Genomic DNA, 12,663 nt, shown 5'->3' with positions numbered 1-12,663 from the left:
CAATTACTTTGTATATAGCAACAGCAACATGCTGTATTAGTCTGGGTTCTCTAGAGAAACCCAGTTGATTGGATATTTATATATGATATATGACTTATGATAAGGAATTGGCTCACATGATTATGAAGACTGAGAAGTCCCAAGATCTGCTGTCGAGACCCAGGAATCTGCTGAAGACCCAGGAAAGCCAATGGTATAGTTCTAGTCCAAGTCCAAGTCTGAAGGCAGGAGAAGACCAATGTTCCAGCTATAAGATAGGCAAAGAAAGCAAATATTCCTTTACTAAGCCTTTTTTTCCTATTCATACCATCAGTGAATTAGATGAGGCTCACCCACATTGCACAGGATGATCTGTTTACTCCATTTGAATGTTAATCTCATCCCAAAACACCCTCATAGATACATAGAGAATACTGTTTAACCAAATATCTGGGCACCTCCACCCCCAGCCAAGTTAACACATAAAATTAACCATCATACATGCCCTTTATTGATTATGACTGCACTTTTCAAAATGTTACCACTTAACAATTCTACTTAGAATATAATTCAAGGGGCGCCTGGGTGGCTTAGTCGGTTAAGCGTCCGACTTTCGCTTTGGTCATGATCTCGCGGTTCGTGGGTTCTATCCCCGCTTTTGGCTCTGTGCTGACTGCCAGCTCAGAGACTGGAGCCTGTTTCAGTCTGTGACTCCCTCTCTCTCTGACCCTCCCCTGCTCACGCTGTCTCTCTCTCTCCTAGAAATAAATAAATCATTAAAAAAAAAAAAAAGAATATAATTCAAGAGTTCCCCTACAGCCACCCACACACACAGTTTTCCTTAAAATTTCCAAAAATTTGGACATAAATACAAATTTTTCATATGAAACATCAGCTGACAAGTGTTATTGCAAAGACACCTAGATTCTAAAGTTTGGATTCCAAAATCCAAGAGATTTTTCATCAGGGAAATATTAAAGTATGCCAGTACATATCCTAAAAGCATATAAACATATACCCTAGCATGTACCTGTAAGGATATTAGCAGCAGTCTTATTTTACAGTAATCAAAAACTGTAAACAACCTGAATGTCTACTTACAGTAGCATGAATGAGTTGTGAAACATTAATACAATGAAACAGTATATCACTAAGAAAATGACATAGTCCAATGTTATAGTATGCATGGCATTGCAAACACAATATTAAACAAAAGAAGTAACATAAAAATAATTCCACCCGGGCACTTGGCAGCAGCCACTGCAGATCAGACTCTACTTGCTGGAAAGCATCGCTCTGCTTCCTCTGCAACCATGTCTGAAAAACCCCATATGGCTGAGATGGAGAAATTCCATTAAGTTGAAATTGAAGAAGGCAGAAAAGCATGAGAAAAGTCCACTGTCTTCAAAAGAAACGACTGAACAGGAGAAGCAAGCAGACAAATCATAATGATGTGTGCGCCACCAGTAAGCACTGTACATTCCACAAGCACTGCCTTCTCATTTTACTTCTTTTAGCTCTTTAACAATAGAAGGTGCAAAGAGGTTGGATCAAATTTAAATGTCTGCTGTCCTTTCCTCATCAAAGAATCAGAACTACTGGGAAGAACACTGAGATTGCCTCCTCCATCTGCATGTCTGGTTGGGGAGGGAAGGAAAAGAACTTGCATGTTGGTGAAGGAAGAAGCTGGGTGGGACAACAGTGAAATCCAGAGTAAAAACCAAGTTGGTACAAGGTGTCCTGTAAGTTGCAAAATGCAATTTAATCAGCGTACCATGTCTGTGTTCAGACGATTTTAATTATTGAAATGCACAATTTTTAATACACAACTTAAAAGCTTAAAATATGAAAAAACATTCCAACAGTATGATTCCACTCATATTAAGTTCAAAACAGGCAAAAACAGACTATTGTTTAAGAATGCAGATACAGGGAGCGCCTGTGTGGCTCAATCGGTTAAGTGTCCAACTTGGCTCAGGTTATGATCTCACGGTCCGTGGGTTCGAGTCCCGCATCAGGCTCTGTGCTGACAGCTCAAAGCCTGGAGCCTGCTTCAGATTCTGTGTCTCCTTCTCTCTGCCCCTCTTCTGCTCACTCTCTCTTTCTCTCTCTCTCAAAAATAAATAGAGATTTAAAATTTTTTTTTAAAAAGAATGCATGTAGGGGCGCCTGGGTGGCTTAGTCGGTTAAGCGTCTGACTTTCGCTTAGGTCATGATCTCGCGGTTCGTGGGTTCGAGCCCCGCATCGGGCTCTGTGCCGACTGCCAGCTCAGAGCCTGGAACCTGTTTCAGTCTGTGACTCCCTCTCTCTCTGACCCTCCTCTGCTCATGCTGTCTCTCTCTCTCTCTCTCCCTCCTAGAAATAAATAAAACATTTAAAAAAAAAAAAAAAGAATGCATGTATAGGTTGTAAAAGCATAAAGAGAAAGGTATAGTTATCGCAAAGCCAGAAGAGTGGATATCTCCAGGCTGGAGGGATAGGATTATAACTAGGGAGGAAGCCAGGAACTAAGTGGGTGTGCTTGGATGCTGCCAAGGTTCTATTTTTTGACATGGTTTATACTATGCTTATTTTATTTCGTTATTCATTAAACAGCATAAATATATTTTATAAACTCTTCTGTAAGTATATATATTTTATAATTAAAAAAAAGAAAAAAGGAAAGGAAAAAGTTGGGTTAGGCATTAATGTAGAAGATATAATTACAGAATGCTGGTGAGGCACCAAGCTCTTATTGCTATATGTGTGCATGTGTCAACAAATACAGAATTAAAAGAGAAGGAGAGAAAAATAAAGATAAATAAAATAAGTCAGGGGAAAAAAACATTTGCAAAGGAGATTACACTTAAAATTACTGAAAAATAATACATTTTTTGGATTGGAAATTGACAGATGAAAAATCTTCCATATGAATAAAAAGCTTAAGAAAACAGTTTGGAAGAAAAAAACTGAATGTCTTAATGGAAACATAATAGGCACTCATAAAATCATAAAATGTAAGAATGTTGCAAACATGGTTTTATGCAATGAATCCTGGAATCCTTAAAACATGAGGTTGCAAGTGAACTTCAAAAGAAGTCAGTTTCAACAATTAAAATAAATTGTATATTACCCAGAAGGCAGTAGATTTGCAATAAATCATTATTTTATGTCCTTAAATTTTAATATTTGACAGAAAAAAATCAAATAAATAAGCACCTAGTCAGAACATTCGACCTCAAAAGAAAGTGTTCCAAAATTTCTTAACTGTTTAAAATTCAATAAATAAAATTCAATAAACGTTTCTCAAAACATAGACCAAGCTCTGGCACATGAGCCAAAAGTTCAGAAGCATTTCCCTAGCAACTTCTGATTTCACATAGAGTGCTGCCCTCTGCAGGCAGCTTTAACCACATCTGATCCCATAAATGAGTACTTTTCTGTGGTGGTTTTACAAAAAAAAAAAAAATTTGCAAAAGTTTCCACTTCTGTTTTCATGAATAAAATGTGTCTATTCTCCTCTCTAAACAAGTCATTTAAAGTTAATTGTAAACAAAGTGAAAATGTGTTATGATATGTTTTCAAGAAAACTTAAAAATAACTTACTTTTGCATTTAGAAAGAAAACCATAAAATGGTAAACTGTATATTATCATTTGAATTGCATTATTTAGACTACAAGAATAACAAAATTTGCACTATTTTAAACATTTATTTATTTATTTTGAGATGGGGAGAGAGAAAGAGAGAAAGGGAGCCTGCACAGGAAAGGGGCAGAGAGAATCCAAAGCAAGCTCTGCATTGTGAGCATGGAGCTCAATGAGGGGCTTGATCTCATTAACTGTGAGATCATGACCTGAGCCAAAATCAAGAATAGGACGCTCAACCAACAAGCCACCCAGATGCCCCTAACATTTGAAATATTTTAAAGTATTTTTAAAAACTGGTTCAAGGGTAGATATATGAACAATAAAAATGAATTTAAAAATTACACGTTCCTCAATACTTGGTTAAAATTACTATTCTATAATCAAGCAGCCATCATTAGAAATAGTTTTCTTATTTCAATTATGCTGTTATCACTCAAAACTAGTTTTGAACTGCTTGTGTAAAATTGCCTTCAAAGTAAAGAGAGACTTAAGAAAAATCAGCCTATTTTATAATTACATTGTTTTTACTAAAAAACATTACTAAATTTCATTGTCGGCATTATTTACAAACTTAATTTTGGATGCCATTTTTATTTTAGAGCAAATATGACTTTTTGGAACTAAAGATTTTCTACCATTAAGGATATTCAAAGGACTATGATGATATTCTGAAAGAATTCCTCTCCAAATTTTTGTCAATTAGAATAACTTTGTCAAAACTGTGTATATATATGTGTATGTGTGTGTGTATGTGTGTATATTTGTATGTTGTGTGTGTGTGTGTGTGGAGGGAGAAAATAATCATTTATATGTAAATGCCAGGTGTCAGCTCTGCTTAGAATGTAGAAAGTTATGAGAGAATGCCATTTCTACTCTAACAATAACAAGACAGATAACTAATAAAATCATAGTTTATTAAAAATTCATCAGAGAGCTAAATGTGGGAGGAAATATCTAATGAATTAAAATCCAGAAAGTTATAAACTTCTCTCTAGAGTGAAGAGACCCAACAGTTTTCTTTCATCCTAGGTGAAGTGGAAATGGAGAAACTTGCAGAGAAATAGGTAAAAAGAAAACTGCTGAACTTTTAAAACATTTTGATTTGGTAGACCAAGTGTGGTAGTTTAGAATCCTTAGGACAGAGTATGCCCACCTTCAACACTTTCTCACAGGCCTTCACAGAGTGCTCATGAGGAATACCAGTGCTATGGCAGGAATGCTGAAAGAAACCTTCAAACACTGGGGCTTTATGGTGATTGATACAAGGCAGCAGGCGACTAACTTTACTGAAGAGGGGCAGGAATGCTGAGAGAGACCTGCTCGTCTGACGTACGGTGTGAAGGACCTCATGAACTCTGAGGGCAGGAAAGAAGAAGGGAAGCAAGTTCTATAAATTCTCCGGGCCTAACACTGAGTTAGAGACAGTGATAAACTATGACTAGGAGAGGAGCAACAAAGCTGAGACTCTCCCTGAGGTATAATCATAGGCCGTTTCTTGCAGTCTGGAGAGCAGAGGAGAATGAACTGAACTCTTTAAATACTTGGGATCCCCAGTGAGTACCAAGCAATGACTGATTTTGGCTGGGGCAGAGGCAAGAATGCTGAAGGACATCCTTCTGAGATGAAGAGAACCAGGACCTAAGGAAGGCTGAAGGCAAAGCAGGGGACTGGAAACAGACCCTCTAGACACACAGGACCCAAGTCTGATTAAAAAGAAAATTCTTATCCCTTGAACAAATTATTTGAAGTCTGTGATGAAATAAATCCAACTAAAGAAAGAGCCAAGCCCAGATTCAACTCAATTACAGATACGATTGACTCAGCTCCTCAGATCTTATCTCCCTTTTAGTGGCCTGACAAAAGGAATGTGCCCCTTTCTAAGTATATATTTATACCTATATCATGAAAATGATATTTCATTTTCCTCAGATTCTATATCAAACCATCAATCTCACATACACACACACACACACACACACTCCACACACACACAGACACACACACACAAAGTGACTTGTTCTCAAGAGAGAAACAGGCAATTAAAACCTGACCCAAAGATGGTCCAAGTGCTAGAATTATCAGAGTGACTTTAAAATAATAATAATAAACAAATTAAGAAATTTCATGTAAAAAAGGTAGGTAACGTGTGAACAGATGGGGAATTATAGCATAAAGATGAAAACTACAAAAAGGGGCCAGATGATAATCCTAAAAATGAAAACTAAAATATAAGACTAAGAATTATTTTGATAGGCTTATTGGCACACTGAACACATCACATGAATCACTGAATCAGAAGAAAACTTAAATTATCCAAATTATAACACAAAGAGAAAAAATTTAAAAAAAAATGGTAATCAGAAACTTCAATAACTTGAAACACTATCAAATAGGCTATCATTTGCATATCTGGAGTCCCAGAACAACAACAACAACAACAGAGAAGAAGAAATATAAGTAATGAGTGACAATTTTCCAAAATTGATAGAAGACATCAACTTAAGAAGTTAAGAAGAAACCCTAGAAGAGTAAATACAAAGAAAACCACACCTCATACAGGATATCATAGTCATACTGCTGAAATCTAAAGGATAAAGATACAAACTTGAAATCAGATGAAGAAATATTACATACAATAAACAATGATGAGAATGATGCCTGCCCTGTTATCAGAAAGAAAGAAAAAATGAAAGGGGTGAGCAGTGTAATGGCATCTCAAAGTTCTTGGAGAAAAAAGAAAAACTGTTAATCTAGAATTCTACATCCTACAAAAATGTCCTTTAAAAATGAGGTCAAGGGGCGGCCAGGTCGCTCAGTCGGTTAAGCGTCTGACTTTGGCTCAGGTCATGATCTCACCATTCATGGGCTCAAGCCCCACGTTGGGCTCTGTGCTGACAGCTAGCTCAGAGCCTGGAGCCTGTCTTTAGATTCTGGATCTCCCTCTCTCTCTGACCCTCCTCAGATCACGCTGTCTCTATCTCTCAAAAATAAATAAAACATTAAAAAAAATTTAATTTTAAAAAATGAAGTCAAAATACACTATCCCGAAAAAGACATCCAGATACCATGTAGATGACATATGAAAAAAGGCTCAACATCAGTCATCATCAGGGAAATATGAATCAAAATCACAACGAGATACCACCTCACACCTGTCAGAATGGCTAAAATTAACAACTCGGGCAACAACAGATGTTGGTGAAGATGCAGAGAAAGAGGATCTTTTTTGCACTGCTGGTGGGAAGGCAAACTGGTGCAGCCACTCTAGAAAACAGTATGGAGGTGCCTCAAAAAAATAAAAATAGAACAACCCTATGACCCAGCAATTGCACTACTAGGTATTTATCCAAGAGTACAGGTATGATGTTTCAAAGGGGCACATGCACCCCAATGTTTATTGTTGACAGCCAGTATCAACAATAGCCAAAGTATGGAAAGAGCCCAAAAGTCCATCGACAGATGAATGGATAAAGAAGATGTGGTATATATGTTTAATGGAGTAATACTCGGTAATCAAAAAGAATGAAACTACATGGATGGAACTAGGGGGTATTATGCTAAGCAAAATTATTCAGAGAAAGACAAATATATGACTTCACTCATATGAAGAATTTAAGATACAAAACAGATGAACACAAAGAAAGGGAAGCAAAAATAATATAAACACAGGGAGTGGGACAAAACATAAGAGACTCTTGGGGCGCCTGGGTGGCTTAGTTGGTTAAGCGTCTGACATTCGCTTAGGTCATGATCTCACGGTTCGTGGGTTCGAGCCCCGCGTCGGGCTCTGTGCTGACTGCCAGCTCAGGGCCTGGAGTCTGCTTCAGAGTCTGTGTCTCCCTCTCTCTCTGACCCTTCCCTGCTCATGCTGTCTCTCTCTCTTGCCTAGAAATAAATAAAACATTTTAAAAAATTGAGTCAAAATAAAGACATTTAGAAGCAGGCAAAAACTGAAAGGATTCATTTTATCTACCATAGACTTGCACTGTAAGAAATATTAAATACTAATGGTCTGTTGGGGGCATCAGTAATTTTTTTCTGTGTGTTTATTTGTATACTTTCAATTGCTGTGTCTTAAAGTTCAGTAATCACTTCTGCAATGTCTAATCTATCATGACTCCAACTCACCAACTATATTTTTCCCTTTACACACTGTAGTTTTAATCCCTGGAAGTCCAATTTAGGCCTTTTTAACATCTTCTGGCTTTACCTAACATGTACAACATTTACTCCAGCTTCCTGAACATAGGAAGTATAGCTATAGTAACTGTTTACCATCTTGGTTAACCAATTCTTTTGTGTCACATCTGGATTGATTTAAAAGAATATTTTTCACCTCCTTATGGATAATACCTTGCTTCTTTTCATGCTGATAATTTTTATTGAATCCTAGACATTATTTTATCTTGTTGGATGCAGTATATTTTTGCATTTCTTTTTTTTCTTTTATAGTTTATTGTCAAGTTGGTTTCCATATAACACCCAGTGCTCATCACAAGTCCCCTCCTTCATGCCCATCACCTCTTTCCCCCTCTTCCCCACCCTCATCAACTCTCAGTTTGTTCTCAGAGTTTCTTATGGTTTGCCTCCCTCCCTCTACTATTTTTCTCCTGCCCCTCTCCCATAGTCCTCTGTTAAGTTTTTCCTGTTCCACATATGAGTGAAGACATATGATGTCTGTCGTTCTCTGCCTGACTTATTTCACTTAGCATCACATCCTTGAGTTCCATCGACGTTTCTACAAATGGCCAGATTTCATTCTTTCTCATTGCCATGTAGTATTCCATTGTATATTATATATAAACCACATCTTCTTGATCCATTTGTCATTGATGGACATTTAGGCTCTTTCTGTGATTTGGCTACTGTTGAAAGTGCTGCTATGAACACTGGGGTACATGTACCCCTATGCATCAGCACTCCTGTATCCCTTGGGTAAATTCCTAGCAGTGCTACTGCTGGGTAGGGGAGTTCTATTGTTAATTTTTTGAGGAACCTGCACACTGTTTTCCAGAGGGGCTCTACCCATTTACATTCCCACCAACAGTGTAGGAGGGTGCCCGTTTCTCCACATCCTAACCAGCATCTAGAGTCTCCTGATTTGTTCATTTTAGCCATTCTGACTGGCGTAAGGTGGTATCTGAGTGTGGCTTTGATTTGTATTTCCCTGATGATGAGTGACGCTGAGGATTGTTTCATGTGTCTGTTGGCCATCTGGATGTCGTCTTTGGAGAAGTGTGTTCATGTCTTCTGCCCATTTCTTCATTGGATTATTTGTTTTTCGGGTGTGGAGTTTATTTTTGCATTTCGATAAATATTCTTGAGCCATATTCTGGAGTGCTATTAAGCCACTTAGAACCAGTGTGATACATTCAGGTCTTGCTTGTGAGGGTTGTTAGGAGGAACAAAGCAGCATTTAGTTTATAGTTGATTTTGCCACTACTGAGGCAAAACATATCTGAGAACTCTCCATTTCCTTCTCCATTTTCATATACTGCTCTGACAATGACTTACTTTTAGGACCAGGTGTTCCTGTATTCCTTGTGATTACTCTATAATCTGGAGTGGTAAGGAGTAGCATGTCTAAAAACCCTTTTATATACCAAACATGTATCCAATTTGTAAACTTTCTTTCATCTAGGTAAGGCAACCTTGCCTACTTTCTCTAAAATTTCTCTACAAGTGAAGAAACATAAACATATGTAACGCACACATACATCTATCAATTTCATACCAAATTAGTGTCTATACTTTAGCTTTTAGCTGGAAACATTAATTTAAGAATTAACTGAAATTAATCTTTGATGTCCCTCTTTTGGACATCCTTCCTCCACTTCAGATGAACAGATTTGACACATTCAATGATTATGAAGTGATTAAAATATAAATTAACATTCTATCTTCCTAAGTACACTGAAAAAAGGCAACATGAGTAGCTTACAAATCCTTCTATTATTTGCAGTATAGAGAATAGGCCACCAGCTGGCCTATTCAAATAACTTTAGTTATTATTCAAATAACTAAATTGTTTTACTAAAAATTCAGAATAGAGGGATTGGCTAGAGTTGAATGATGCATTATGATTAAACGATTCAGCACTATGTCCAGGGGTTGCTGGTTTGAGAATGGTTATAAAGCTCCAATGACTAAACATCTTAATTTAAAACTCATAACACATATTTCATGCCAATGAATTAGAAATAAAAAGGAGATTTGATGACATCCCTGTTAAAATATTTTTCTATTGCTTCCATTTCTCTTCAAAAAAATTTTTTAAACAAGTAAAATTCCTTAAAGTACACTTTTATTAAAAATGTTTATTTTTTAACTTAAGATTAAACTTTTTATATTTATTTTTATTTTTGAGAGAAAGAGAAAGACAGAGTATGAGCAGGCAATGGTGGGGCGGCAGGTGGGGATGCAGAGAGAGGGAGACACAGAATCCAAAGCAGGCTCCAGGCTCTGAGCTGTCAGCACAGAGCCCAACACAGGGCTCAAACCTACCAATCACGAGATCATGACTTGAGCTGAAGTTGGCCACTTACCAACTCAGCTACCAGTGCCCCTTTAAAAATGTTTTCTTAAGCACATTAAAAAGTGCTCCTTATCCCTCCCATGTGAAAGAATTCAACTTTATAAGAAGTAAATCTAAAAGACTATTCCTCTTTACACTTATTTTTCTCTTAGGAAAAAAGTACAGTGCAGCCATAAAACTGACTTTAATCATTATCAAGCCTATTTGCTTCTGTTGGCGACATGAATGGTGACATGTTGACAAACATGAATTTTTAAAAGTTGAAGAACTTAAAATCATAAGGTTTCACTTACAGGTGACCAATTATGTACTATTAGCTGACAAAAACAAAGTCTGCTATAGGATAGTTGTCGCCTATTTAAATGTACATAATCATGGCTTTTTCATTTAAGATAATCAGAATTTGTAAAATATAATGAAAAGATCCAATCCGCCAACCTCAATAATCTCTTATTTTTACTGTTAAATATTTACTTAAAATATAAACTATCTGGTGCCTGATTTTAAAAATAAACAAAATATAAAGGCTAGCCCAGAGACAATGTGGCCCTGTTTGAGAACCAGCTGGAACTCTGAGCACTATTAAAAGCTCCAAGGGTCCTGGTGGCCTGTTAAGAAGTCTCATATTCTGAACACCAGGTATGCTTGAATTTGAATAAACATCAATATTTAGTTTTGAAATCTGAGGACACAGTGCACAAAATAAAATCACAGCAGCGTTTTCTTCTGTGACAGTGACCTGGGATATTAATTCCTCTGTATTAAACCTACCTTTCCATATAGGAAATTACATTTGCAAAATCCAGAATGAAATTACCAGAAAATGTAAAACTTATTTGAAAACCATTTTATAATATCACATGTCAGTTGCACAGAAGACCCCAGTGATCACTAGGAAATCTACCACAGTCCAGTTTTTGCAACCCAAAGAGGTCCAAACTTTGAGAAACAATATGACCACTTTCTGCTGCTGTTCTGAAACATTCATTAAAACAAAGCTTACAAGTAGCAGATATTTGAAGATTAGAGTTCATTTGTGTATTCCATGCATACAGGCAATGCTTAGATTTGCCCCAAAACTCCCAGACATCCAAATTATTGTTGGGTAAACCACCATATCTGGTAACTTTGTGATCCCTTAAATTTGTATCTCCTGCAACTATAACTATAGACGACTCTGGAGCCCCTTGCATTTTCTTTAAAATCATTTTTAACCAATTAATTTTTTCCTTAGCATGCTGTCTCATGCTCTCCAAATGAGAAGTCATAAGGCAAAGTTCATTTCCCGACACAGTTGCATACACACACAAAAAGGTTTTTCATCATTTTTGTATTTGGAAAAAGGATAATCTCTTGGATTTTAAATTTCATTCTTGATTTCTTCAGCATTATAGCTGTGAAATATCCTCCTTCATGACCTGTAATAATCTTATCACTGCTTGCTCTCTTCTTTAGGTAGCTACAAATATGGGGGAATAACCTCCTATACAAATTACAAATATTTGAAATATTTGATTTTATCAAATCAATATTTGATTAAATATTTTACAATATTTGATAAAATCAAATGCTCAATATCTTCAGATGTACTGGTTTTAGAACTAATGGAATCAGTTGTTTCTTCATTCGTTAGGTTAACACAGGACTTGGACCTGGCTGGGGTCTCAGGACAGCTTTCCAAAGTGCCCTCCTCCACAGGGGGCTCGAAGTACAAGTTTAGTGCTCTTTCCATCTCCCAGTCATTCTCCACCAGGTAGCACTGAGCCACGGCAGTGTCACAGCTTGCAACCGAGGCAAACTCCACACAAATGTTCACATATAGAAGTCCACACATAGAGGTCCACGTATAGAAGACACTTCTTTGCCTCAGGATCCCCCTCTGCCCCATCTGCCTTCAGAGTGGCCACCAAGCTGTTGGGCCACTCCATTCATTCACTGTGGGCAGACCAGACGCCTCTTCAAAATATTTTTATACTAACCATTGTTGAAGAAGAATGGCACATTTTAAATATCCCTTTAAATATTTTTTTAAAGTCAGGTAGCTCAATTTTGTTTCTCTCAACTTTTTGTTTTTTAAAGCAAAATCAAGTTTAAAAATGAGATTATTTAGATAAATTCAGGCAGTCATTTCCTCTGTAGCATTTGAAGACAAAAAAAAAAACCTTGTAGGAACTAAAAAAATTTGACTTCTATACTACAGAAGTTGACTGAATACTGTACCTCTGAAATTCTTCACATCTATCACTTTTTAACCATATTCTATCTTTGACCTTTGCATTTGGGAGGACAGTCTGGCCTGTTGGTAGTGTCAGATTAGGATTTCAGAGCTTTGATCTGGAATGCTAGTTTTCTAGTTCAGAGGTTTTCAGCTTTCATTCAGCTTTGACACATGAAGGATGATGTTCCCATGCATAACACAAGGCACTTTCTTCTCTTTCTCTTAATACTAAAAGGCAAGTGAAATAAAGTGGCTTTATTATATAACTAAACTTGAATCTTATCAAATTTAAAGTAAATCAT

General features: G+C 36.8%; 2 pseudogenes; one reads left to right on the top strand and one right to left on the bottom strand.

Annotated features, from left to right (window-relative positions):
- Positions 1 to 1,250: 1,250 nt before the first annotated feature.
- Positions 1,251 to 1,467, top strand: LOC120233063 (annotated as a pseudogene).
- Positions 1,468 to 10,991: 9,524 nt separating this feature from the next.
- LOC120233062 lies at positions 10,992 to 12,071 on the bottom strand (annotated as a pseudogene).
- Positions 12,072 to 12,663: the final 592 nt, after the last annotated feature.

Source organism: Hyaena hyaena, unplaced genomic scaffold (genome assembly GCF_003009895.1).
Source record: "Hyaena hyaena isolate Hyena2069 unplaced genomic scaffold, ASM300989v1 scaffold_83, whole genome shotgun sequence".
Lineage (NCBI taxonomy): Eukaryota > Metazoa > Chordata > Mammalia > Carnivora > Hyaenidae > Hyaena > Hyaena hyaena.
This window is presented reverse-complemented; position numbering and strand designations above follow the sequence as displayed.